The sequence below is a fragment of the Mastomys coucha genome, unplaced genomic scaffold, assembly GCF_008632895.1.
Source record: "Mastomys coucha isolate ucsf_1 unplaced genomic scaffold, UCSF_Mcou_1 pScaffold12, whole genome shotgun sequence".
Classification (NCBI taxonomy): Eukaryota; Metazoa; Chordata; class Mammalia; order Rodentia; family Muridae; genus Mastomys; species Mastomys coucha.
Genome location: NW_022196894.1, coordinates 50730638 through 50741787, shown reverse-complemented (window position 1 = coordinate 50741787; position 11150 = coordinate 50730638).

Sequence of the window (11150 nt, the reverse complement as noted above, 5' to 3'; positions counted from 1 at the left end):
TCAAACATAATACCAATTCCAACAACAATACTATCAGGTTCAACAATCATTGGTCTTTAATACCTCATAAATGGACTCAATTCCCCGATAAAAAGATATAGGCTAAATAGGATCCAGCCTTTTACTGCATACAGGGAACACACCTTAGAGACAAAGACAAGCACTACCTTAGGCCAAAAGACAGGAAATTTAGTTTTCCAAGCAAATGGTCCCAAGAAATAAGATGGAGTAGCCATTCTTATATTGAATAAAATCAACTTGCAAACAAAAAGTATCAAAACAGATGAGGAGAGACACTTCATACTCATCAAAGCAAAAAGCCAACCAAGAGGAATTCTCAATTCTGAATAACTATATCCAAATGAAAGGGAACCCACATTTACAAAAGAAATGTTACTGAAGTTCAAAACATACATTGAACCCCAAACAATAATATAATAATAATAATAATAATAATAATAATAATAATAATAATAATAATAATAGGGGGATGACAGGGCCAGGAAGTGGGAGAGAGTGGGTTGGTGAGCTAGGGGTTGGGTGGGGGGTGGAGGGAACAGTTTTTTTTCCAGAGGGGAAACTGGGAAAGGAGATATCATTTGAAATGTAAATACAGAAAATATCTAATAAAAAAAAAAAGCAATAGAAGGCCCGCATATAGGTGGGAGCTGAATAACACTCTATTCAATGATAATTTGGTCAAGGAAGAAGTAAAGAAAGAAATTAAAGGGGAAAAAAGGAAATTGGAGAGATGCTACACTAGGAACATAATAGCACATCTGAAAGTTCTAGATCAAAAAGAAGTAAACACAATAAACACACCCAAGAGGAGTAGAAGGTGGGGAATAATGAAACTCAGCACTGAGAGCAAATTAAATAAGAAACAGGAATTATATAAAGAATCAACAAAACTAAGAGATTGTTCTTTGAGAAAATCAACATGATACATAAACCTTTAGCTCAACTAACTAAAGGTCACAGAGACAGTATCCAAATTAACAAAATTAGAAATGAAAATGGAGATATAACAACAGATACTGATCCTAAAACAAAAGCCTATAGTCAACAAAACTGGAAATTATAGATGAAATGGACGATTTTCTAGACAGTACATGGTACCAAAGTTAAATCAGGGTCAAATAAAGCATCTAAACAGTCCAATAAACCCTAAGGAAACAGAAGTTGTGATTATAATTCTCCCAACCAAGGAAAGTCCAGAATCAGATGGCTTTAGTGTAGAAATCTATCAGACTTTCACATAAGACCTAATAACAATACTCCTCAAACTGCTCCACAAAATAGACACAGAACAAATACTTACTAATTTATTCTATGAAGCCACAGTTATGTTGATACCTAGACTACACACACACACACACAAACACACACAAAACAACAACAACAAAGAAAAGTCACTTCAGACCAATTTTATTTATGGATATCAATGTAAAAATACTCAATAAAATTCTTGCAAATCAAATCCAAGAACACAAGAAACCCACTATTCACCATGATCAAATAGACTTCATCCCCAGGATGCAGGAAGGGTTCAATATAAGGAAATCAATCAATGTAATACACTATATAAACAAACTCAAAGGGAAAAAAATGACATGTTCACCTCATTAGACGCTGAAAAAGGCTTTGACAAAATAGAACACCACCTCATGTTAAAAGTCTTGGAAAGATCAGGAGTTCAAGGTAAATACCTAATTATAATAAAAGTAATATGCAATAAACCAATTACCAACATTAAATTAAATACACAGAAACTTGAAGCAATCCCAATAAAATCAGGGCAAGACAGGGCTGCCCATTTTCCCTGCTTATTATATATAGTATTTGAAATCCTGATAGAGCAATTGAGTCCATAAAATCAACATGTACAAATGATCCTTGAACACATCTGAACAGGGGAAATTTTCCTGAACAGAACACCAACAACTCAAGCTCTAAGATCAACAATTGACAAATGGAACCATATAAAACTGAAAAGCTTCTGTAAGACAAAGGACACTTTTAATAGGACAAATTGGCAACAAACAGATTGGAAAAAGAGCTTTACCAAAGTTACATCAGATGGAGGGCTAATATAAAAAATATACAAAGAAGTCAAGAAGTTAGACTCCAGATAACCAAACAACCCAATTAAAAAATGGAGCAAAGAACTAAACAAAGAATTCTCAACTGAGGATTCTCAAATGGCCTAGAATCACATAAGGAAAGGTTCAACTTCCTTAGTCATCAAGGAAATGCAAATCAAAACAACCCTGAGATTCCACCTCACACCAGTCAGAATGGCTAAGATCAATATCTCAGGTTATAGCAGATGCTTTCAAGGATGGGAAGAATGAGGCAGGAGTATGTGGATGGGTAAGGGGACACCCTCATAGAGGCTGGGGTTGGAGAAGGGATAGGGCATACCTGGTCTATGATTGGATTTAAGGCCTATCCCAGATAAAGAAACTCATGTATTGTGCTTTCAGTCTGGCCACTGCCAAGCCCCTGTGGTTGGAGACTTCACATATTTATAGAGATGAAGCTGTACTTTTATTCTTCTAAATCGTCATAGTACCAAAGCACCTTCTAAATGCCTATGTCTATACCCCTGGATTAGTTCATCTTTCTGCTTTCATCATTAAAGCAAGTTTGTACAGTAGACAAGAGTTAATAAACAGACTGCTCAAAGTGGCAGAAGACAAAAAAATCTATGGAGTGTTTAGTCACAAAGGAGACATCTATATCACATTCTCGTCACACAAATTCTCAGCAAACATCTCATTAGAATAGTAGAGAACTGAAAAAGCCTAATTTCCCAAAGGAGCAGGCTGAAGTAATGGGTTTTGACCAAGGAATGATTGACTGACCATTGTGCCTAGGAATTCACAGAAGCTCTGGTTGCATGCATAGGACCTGCACAAGGTCAAGCTGGTCAACATGTCAGCAGAAGGGAGGCACAAGGATCTGTAACCACAGCTGAGGTAATATTGACAGTTGACCAGCAGGGAAGGTCAGTTTCAAGTATAGCTCTAGTGAATGGCCACATACCAGTGCATATAAGAGCATGCAAGATCATTTCAGACTGGACTCAGTAGATTGCATTAAAGAAGAGTAAAAGAAGAAAAGGGAGAAGGAGGGAGTTAGGGAAGAAAGGAGGAAGGGTGAGAGAGAGAGAGTAAGGAAGAGAGAAGAAGAGAGAAAGGAAGGCATAAATTTTGGAGGGAAGTTTGGGGAGGTAGTTAAAGAGTTAGAAATGAGTTGGAGGTATGGCTGATATACCTTATATGCAGGTATGAAATCCTTAAAGAACAAACAAGTATTTTCACAGGAGCCAAAATAAATTCAAATAATTATCAGCTAGGGAGCATATTAAGATAGAGTTTATCTTTCTGCAAATTCTCCTTTAAATATTTCATGAGTCACAAGGTGCATGTCTCTGGTGCTCAAAGCCAGCATGCAGCCTCTTTCTTGTTCTTACAAAGTGCAACTTCCCTCTTGGGTGTCTTGCTTTCTCAATGGATGGAGGATGACTTGGCCTTTTAGCAAGTCTATATTTATATTTAGATGCTTAATTTAGTGGTCCACTTAGCATAATTTTAATTTCCTCCCATTGAGCAAAGAAAACTTTCATTTACAACTGTCTTGGTACCTTATATTATAAAAATGCCTTTTTATCAATGCAAAGAAAATGGTCTTCTAGCTCACAGTATGGGCCTTAAGTGACTCTAAATGAGCCCCAGGCTTCACATCTTATCAAAATCCGCATTTCAGTTTCTGTTAGAATTCTTCTTCCTATGGGGTCAGTTCACATCCTTTAAGCCAAATGATAATCCTTAACGATCTACTCTGTCATTTCAATATAATATGTGCATGTCCTAAAGCACACTGCAACTTACATCCCTAAGGACAGCAAGGGGCAAAATTTATGGTAAATTCTTTATATTTGTATTTCTTTATTCTTTCTTTGTGTGTGTGTGTGTGAGAGAGAGAGAGAGAGAGAGAGAGAGAGAGAGAGAGAGAGAGAGAGAGAGAGAGAGAGAGAGAGAGAGAGAGAGAGAGAGAGAGAGAGAGAGAGAGAGAGAGAGAGAAAGAGAGAGAGAGAGAGAGATAGGGAGGGAGAGAGAGAGAGAGAGGGAGAGAGGGAGAGAGAGAGATAGGGAAAGAGAGAGAGAGAGAGATAGGGAGGGAGAGAGAGAGGGAGAGAGAGAGAGAGGGAGAGAGAGGGAGAGAGGAATGTACACATGTCATATATATGGATATCAGAGCAAAATTTGTAGAAGTTGCTTCTCTCCTTCCAGTGTGTGAGCTCCAGGGATCTACCTCAGGTTATCGAGCTCTATGACACATGTCTTTTTCTGGTAAGGTATCTCACTAGTCCAGGCCTTAACGTAATTTTACATAAGTGGTTTTTCATTTGTATAAATCTTTTAAAAAATTTTTAGATGAATTTTTGCTTTTTTATATGTATGATTGTTTTGTCAATATGTATGTATGTGTACCATGATGGTTCTCGGTGATATGAGAGGTCAGAAGAGGCCAGAAGAGACCGTTACAGATGGTTATGAACCACTATGTAGGTACTAGGATCTGAACCCATGTCCTCTGAGACAACATTGAATGCTCTTAAGTATCAAAATCTTCTCTAGCCTCAAATACTTTTAAATTTAGTTTTGTTTTCAACATATTTATTTAAATATTTATAGGTATTTTAAAACATTTTACATAGAATATTGCAAAGCAGGTTTATTTAGTAACATAACATATACTCATTGTATGAAGTAAAAGGTTTCATTGTGATATTTTCATTCATGTTTGTCATGTGCACTGATCATACTCATCTTCAATTATGCTGTCCTGCTTGCCTCTTTCCACTCAACCACTTTCCAGGTAGTCCCCTACTTTCATGTGATGTATTTTAAAATAATATTGGTATTATATTACCTCAATTGTATTGTTACTTAAATACTTTATTTATTTTCATGAGTACATAAGAAATAGAATTCTTTTCTATTTTTTATTAGAAATTTTCTTGATTTACATTTCAAATGATATTCACTTTCCCTGTTTCCCTTCCGAAAAAAAAAAAAAAAAAAAAAACATTCTATTCCCTCCCCCATCCCCCTGCTAACCAACCGACTCTCTTCCACTTACTGGCCCTGGCATTCTCCTACACTGGGGCTTAGAACCTTCAGAGGACCAAGGGCATCTCCTCCCATTGATGACTGACTAGACCATACTCTGCTACACATTCAGCTGGAGCCATGAGTCCCACCATGTGTAAACATTGGTTAGTGGTTCAGTCCCTGGGTGCTCTGAGGGTACTGGTTCATATTGTTTTTCGTCCTAAGGGGCATCAAACCCTTCAGCTCTTTGGATTCTTTCTCTAGCTTCTTCATTGGGGACCCTGTGCTCAGTCCAATGGATGGCTGTGAGCCTCTACTTTTGTATTATTCTAGCACTCTCAGAACCTCTCAGGAGACAGCTATATCAGGCTCCTGTCAGCTAGTACTTGCTGGCATCCACAATCTGGGTTGGCGATTGTTTAGGGGAAGGATTCCGAGGTAGGGCAGTCTCTGGGTTGTCCTTCCTTCAGTCTATGCTCCACAAATTGTCTCTGCAACTCCTTCTATTTTGTTCCCCCTTCTAAGAACGATCGAAGTATCCACATTTTGGTCTTCCTTCTTCTTGAGTTTCTTGTGGCTTGTGGATTGTATCTTGGGTATTCCAAGCTTGTGGACTAATATCCATTTATCAGTGAGTGCATACCATGTGTGTTCATTTGTGATTGGGTTACCTCACGTAGGATGATATTCTCCAGATCCATCCTTTTCCCTAAAAATTTCATAAATTTATTGTTTTTAATAGCTGAGTATACTCCATTTTGTAAATGTACCACAATTTCTGTATCTATTACTCAGTTGAGGGACATCTGGGTTCTTTCCAGTTTCTGGCTATTATAAATAAGGCTGCTATGAACATAGTGGAGCATGTGTTCTTATTACATGTTGGAGCATCTTCTGGGTATATGCCCAGGAGTGATATAGCTAGATCCTCAGGTAGTACTAAGTCCAATTTCCTGAGGAACTTCCAAACTGATTTCCAGAGTGGTTGTAGCAGCTTGTAATCCAACCAGCAATGAAGTAATGTTCCTCTTTCTCCATAACCTCACCAGCGTCTACTGTCACCTGAGTTTTTAATCTTAGCTGTTCTGACTGATATGAGGTGGAATCTCAGGGTTGTTTTGATTTCCATTTCCCTGATGACTAAGGATGTTGAACATTTCTTTAGGTGCTTCTCAGCCATCAGGTATTCCTCAGTTCATAATTCTTTGTTTAGCTCTGTTCAACATTTTTAAATAGGGTTATTTGGTTCTCTGGAGTCTAATTTCTTGAATTCTTTCTATATATTGGATATTAGCCCTCTAACGGATATAGGATTGGTAAAGATCTTTTCCCAATCTGTTGGTTGCCATTTTATCCTATTGACAGTGTCCTTTGCTTTACAGAAGCTTCACAATTTTATGAGGTACCATTTGTCAATTCTTGATCTTAGAGCATAAGCTATAGGTGTTCTGTTCAGGAAATTTTCCCATGTGCCCATGTGCTCTAGGCTCTTCCCCTCTTTCTTTTCTACTAGTTTCAGTGTTTCTGGTTTTATGTGGAGGTCCTTGATCCACTTGGACTTGACCTTTGTACAAGGAGATAAGAAATCAATTTTAATTACTCAATTGTTTTCTTGATTTTGGAGATAAGAGCTTACAAAATACAAGTATATGTGTAGTTTGGGATCTTTCTTCCTCTGCTTCTCTGCTATTATTATAGCAGCTCTGTATAAATACACAAACTTCTAGTGGTACAGCTGATAATCTATGGCAGTATCCCTGCTCCTTCAGAGGTACGGGACTATAATTGAAACAATAATTATATCTCACTGATTTTATATTTGCATTTTCTATTTTAGATCCATATAAATAAAGTTCTCACTAAACATTATTTTGTTACTAACCCAATCCAGGCAGCATAGCAGTAGATTTATTTGGCAGTGATTTTTAAATCTCATTGTACTACTATATTGCTTTAGGGGGTAGTAGAAAGTTTAATGGGTGGGGCCTATTTGGAAGATACATAATCAGGGGCTGTTTCTTTGACAGTTGTTCCCCACCTCTATTGTTGTGTGCCTTCCATTAGGTGAATGGTCTCTTCTTCCAACTGTTTTCACTGTTTTAACACCAAGCATTGACTCAGGCTCAAACTATGAACATAGCTATCTAAGATATGACACGCTTGAAACACAGACCAAAAATATATCCCCTCTTTTAGGATATGTATGGGAGTTATTTTGTCCTAAGTAAAATGAGGAGCACAAATCTGAGTATTAGGTATCTGTAGTATAATATAGTTATTTGCAATCATTCTATAAGTTTGTAATAGCACATAATGCATATCCTTAAAGAAACATGCTCAATTCTGACAAGCAAATGTTATCATTTTATTCACTTATGATTTATAGTTTATTCAAGAAAATTTTTGCCCCAGTCAAGGACATTGTATGTCTTTACTAAGGAATTGAAATTATTTAAAATAGTTAGTTAAAAAGATGCTTTGTATAAGATCTTATTAGAATTTTACATATACACACACATGGGCACACAACTACAGTCATTAATACATTGCAGAGATTAGTGTGACTTTAGAATTTTTCTTGAAATCAAATATTGTTCTTTTATTTTTACATTGGAATTGCTATGGTTTTTTCATTTTAGTGCATTTTGATTATGCAATTCAAGTATCATAACCATATTTCATAGACAAGAATAGTGGAGGTCAGTGGACAATGGGTTGATACTGTTAAACCACTTCAGGGTGAGGAAGAGAGGCATCTTAGATTGAACATTTAGTGCAAGTACACAGCAGAGCTGACAGTAATGTAAGTAGCATTTCACACTGAAGGCTGCAAGAGCATGTTATCAGTACAGACAACATGGAAGGTGAGTGTGGAGGTTAAGTGGAAACTGTAGGAAAGAGTTCTGATAAAAAGTTGGATCTACTAGGTAGGTTTAAGGAACACTGTGCCTCTCCTAAATGTATCATTCATTATTTCTGGCAGATGGGGGATTTCTGATTTACTTTGTTTTCAGTAGTTTATACTATACTTGTCTTGATTTTTTTGGTCTGACTTTCTTTTGTTTTGCTTCCATTTCATTTGCTTGATACTATCTGGCAAGTCATATGTGAATACTTATTTATTCTATCATTTATTATTTTATTATTATTTTTTTAATGTTGAGTCTAGGGGTGGGTAGGCTGGCCTTGAACCTATGGAAAATTTCCTGCTTCATTAGCAGTGATTTCAAAGTGATTTTCTATCAACTTGCACTAGACTGTACTTCTAGCCACACCACAGAAGAAACGTCCTGCTCTATTAGTATGTATATAGTATATGGGACTAACCATATGAAATACGTATTCCAGCAATTGATGGTCTGAAACTCAGCATCTCCGGAGCTAGTTTGCAATTTACTAGAGAATACTTGAGGACAGCATCCTCAGAAAGAGTTTGATTTGTAAAGGGAGAGGCTAGAAACCTCACATTGAGTTCAGAAAATAGAGAGTTTGGAAGAGCTAAGGTAAGGAAAACTGTTGATATGAGATTCCTAAACAGGGGTTAATGTTTTACCTAATTAAGAGTGGTCCAAAGCCATTCACACTGAAGCAAAAGTAATTCTAGGACATGGTTGTCTGAGGTAACAGAATGGCCCTTAGTGTGAGCCTGTCTTAGGCTACACAGTCAATTCCTAGCTAGCAGTATTGCAGAATGGAAGAGTGCCTTAAACAACAACCAGGATAAATGGAATACAAACAAGCAAACATCAAAGCAATCATATGCTTTACTTTGCCTGAGATCTTTGTACACTGGCTCCTGCTACTAACTGATGCTACCCTGACAAGCTAATCTACCAAAGATAGGAAGCTGCCTCGGGGCTGTTACTCACCTTAATATTTATTTTTAATTGCTGAATATATTTCCATACTTTCCTTCCTGATGAAGGGTTTGGGTTTTACCTACTTGCAACTGGAGCAAGGGGCATTTTAAAACTATTAGTAAGCATTTTTGATTTTTTTTTGTTGAAATTTTGTTATTTCTGGGAATAGAACCTTTGTCATGTCTTTGAAGATTTCCCTACCTTTAAATTGTTAGCTGTGCAATCTATGGCTCAGTTTCTCTCTTTCCCTCTTCTTAGCCACCAAAGGTGCCCAGTTATCTGCCTGTCTAGATCTATGGGATCATTAGCTTTTGGTCTCTCTTAGAGGAGAGGTTAAAGAGGATACACCAAGGCAGAGAACTCATAGCTGCTGAGGTGACCCCTCAGTCAAAGTCCTGTCACTGGGTAACCATGACATCTAGGCATAAATTATTTGACTTACACTTTACTTTAGTTTCAGAATAAAGTTGTTCAGAAATTATTAGATTGTGGACTCAAATGCTTAAACCAGCAAATCACCCTGGAATTCCTACAGGTTACCTTTCTCTCCCCAGCCAGGATCTATTACTGTATTAAAAAGCAGTTGTCTGTGTTTGGTTTCAATAGCCTAAAGCTGTTATGGTCACTTTGTCCTAAAGAACTATGCAAATTGAATAGTAAAATTTTTAATGTTATTTCATGTTTTCAGTAATCACTTAGTTTATTTCAATCCAAAACAATGTTTTTTGATGTTTAAAGAAGGTAAGCAATTTATGATCAATTATCCAAGCATTTCTATATGGTTTAAACAATAAACTCACTATTTTGGATATATGTCTTAAATATTGTTGGATAAATTTCCCCAAGATAAATATATTTACCTAGTCTTTAACTCGAACGGCAGGAGAAAACAGTCAAGACACCTAAACAATGGTGACAAGATCAAAGTCATAGTGTATTTTGTATTAGAGCTATCCACAGTATCCAGACCTATTCCACTCTGAGAAATATTTGCCTTCATTGCCTTCTTTGGCCAACATGGCAGAGCAAACACCTAATGCACAAACATTTGCCACAGGGATTTCCACAGAATATAGTGTTTCCTATATCTATGAATACATTGTATCTCTTTGTAGAAAACCTTACTTGTAGTAGTAAAATAATTATAGTTACCCATTTAATTTCAGAAATAGTAATATATGTATAGTACTTTATAAGTGGGATTCTGATTGGAAGTATTTCAAGAAAAAATGTGTGTTTATAAAGGATTTTTGTGTAAGAGTAAAATAAAATATTAGATGGCCACATCATTATTGGAGTTAAAGATGTCTGTGATCGCCAGGTAGTGGTGGCACATGCCTTTAATCACAGCAGTTGGGAGACAGAGGCAGGTGGATTTCTGAGTTTGAGGCCAGCGTGATCTACAGAGTGAGTTTCAGGACAGCCAGGGCTATACAGAGAAACTCTGTCTTGAAAAAACAAAAAACAAAAAACAAAAAACAAAATAAATAAATAAATAAATAAATAAATAAATAAATAAATAAAAATCTGTGATCTATCTTTCCTAAAATAGCAAATCATTCAGTGAGGACAATTTATCTTAATTATCATGTATAATAAGAGTTTAATAAAATACTCTACTAGATTTAATCCAATGATTATACTTATGAACATTTACTATTTTTTCCCATCTAGAAAGCCATTGTAATACTTTGACATGCCATTAAATATGCAGGATATTCAGCAGTAACAAATCAATTGACAGCTTCAGACAGGGAGACATTCTTGGTTTTAGCTGGTGGTATTTCTCATATCTAAGCTACTTTCCTTTGCTCCAGTCTATAGTCAGATAATAAATATTGCTTAAAGAGAAATGTGGCCAGGCAGAATTCTAATTTGGTAAATTCCAGAGGATGCAATTTATTCACCAAGCAAAAAATCTTGACAGGTCTTAAAAAACAAAATCGTCCCACAAAAAGTCTTCAGAGGTCACTCCACCCAGAGTGCTAAACAAAGCATTTTTCACAATGAAACCAAAGTCTACTATGCCTTAGTACATGATAAGGGGAAACTGGGTTCCACTGGCACCCAAAAGCTGCAACAAGATATGACTCTACAAGCCTGAATAACTTTTTGGCACAGTTGGTAACGCCTTGTTATCTGTAGTGTAACACAATGCTATACAAAT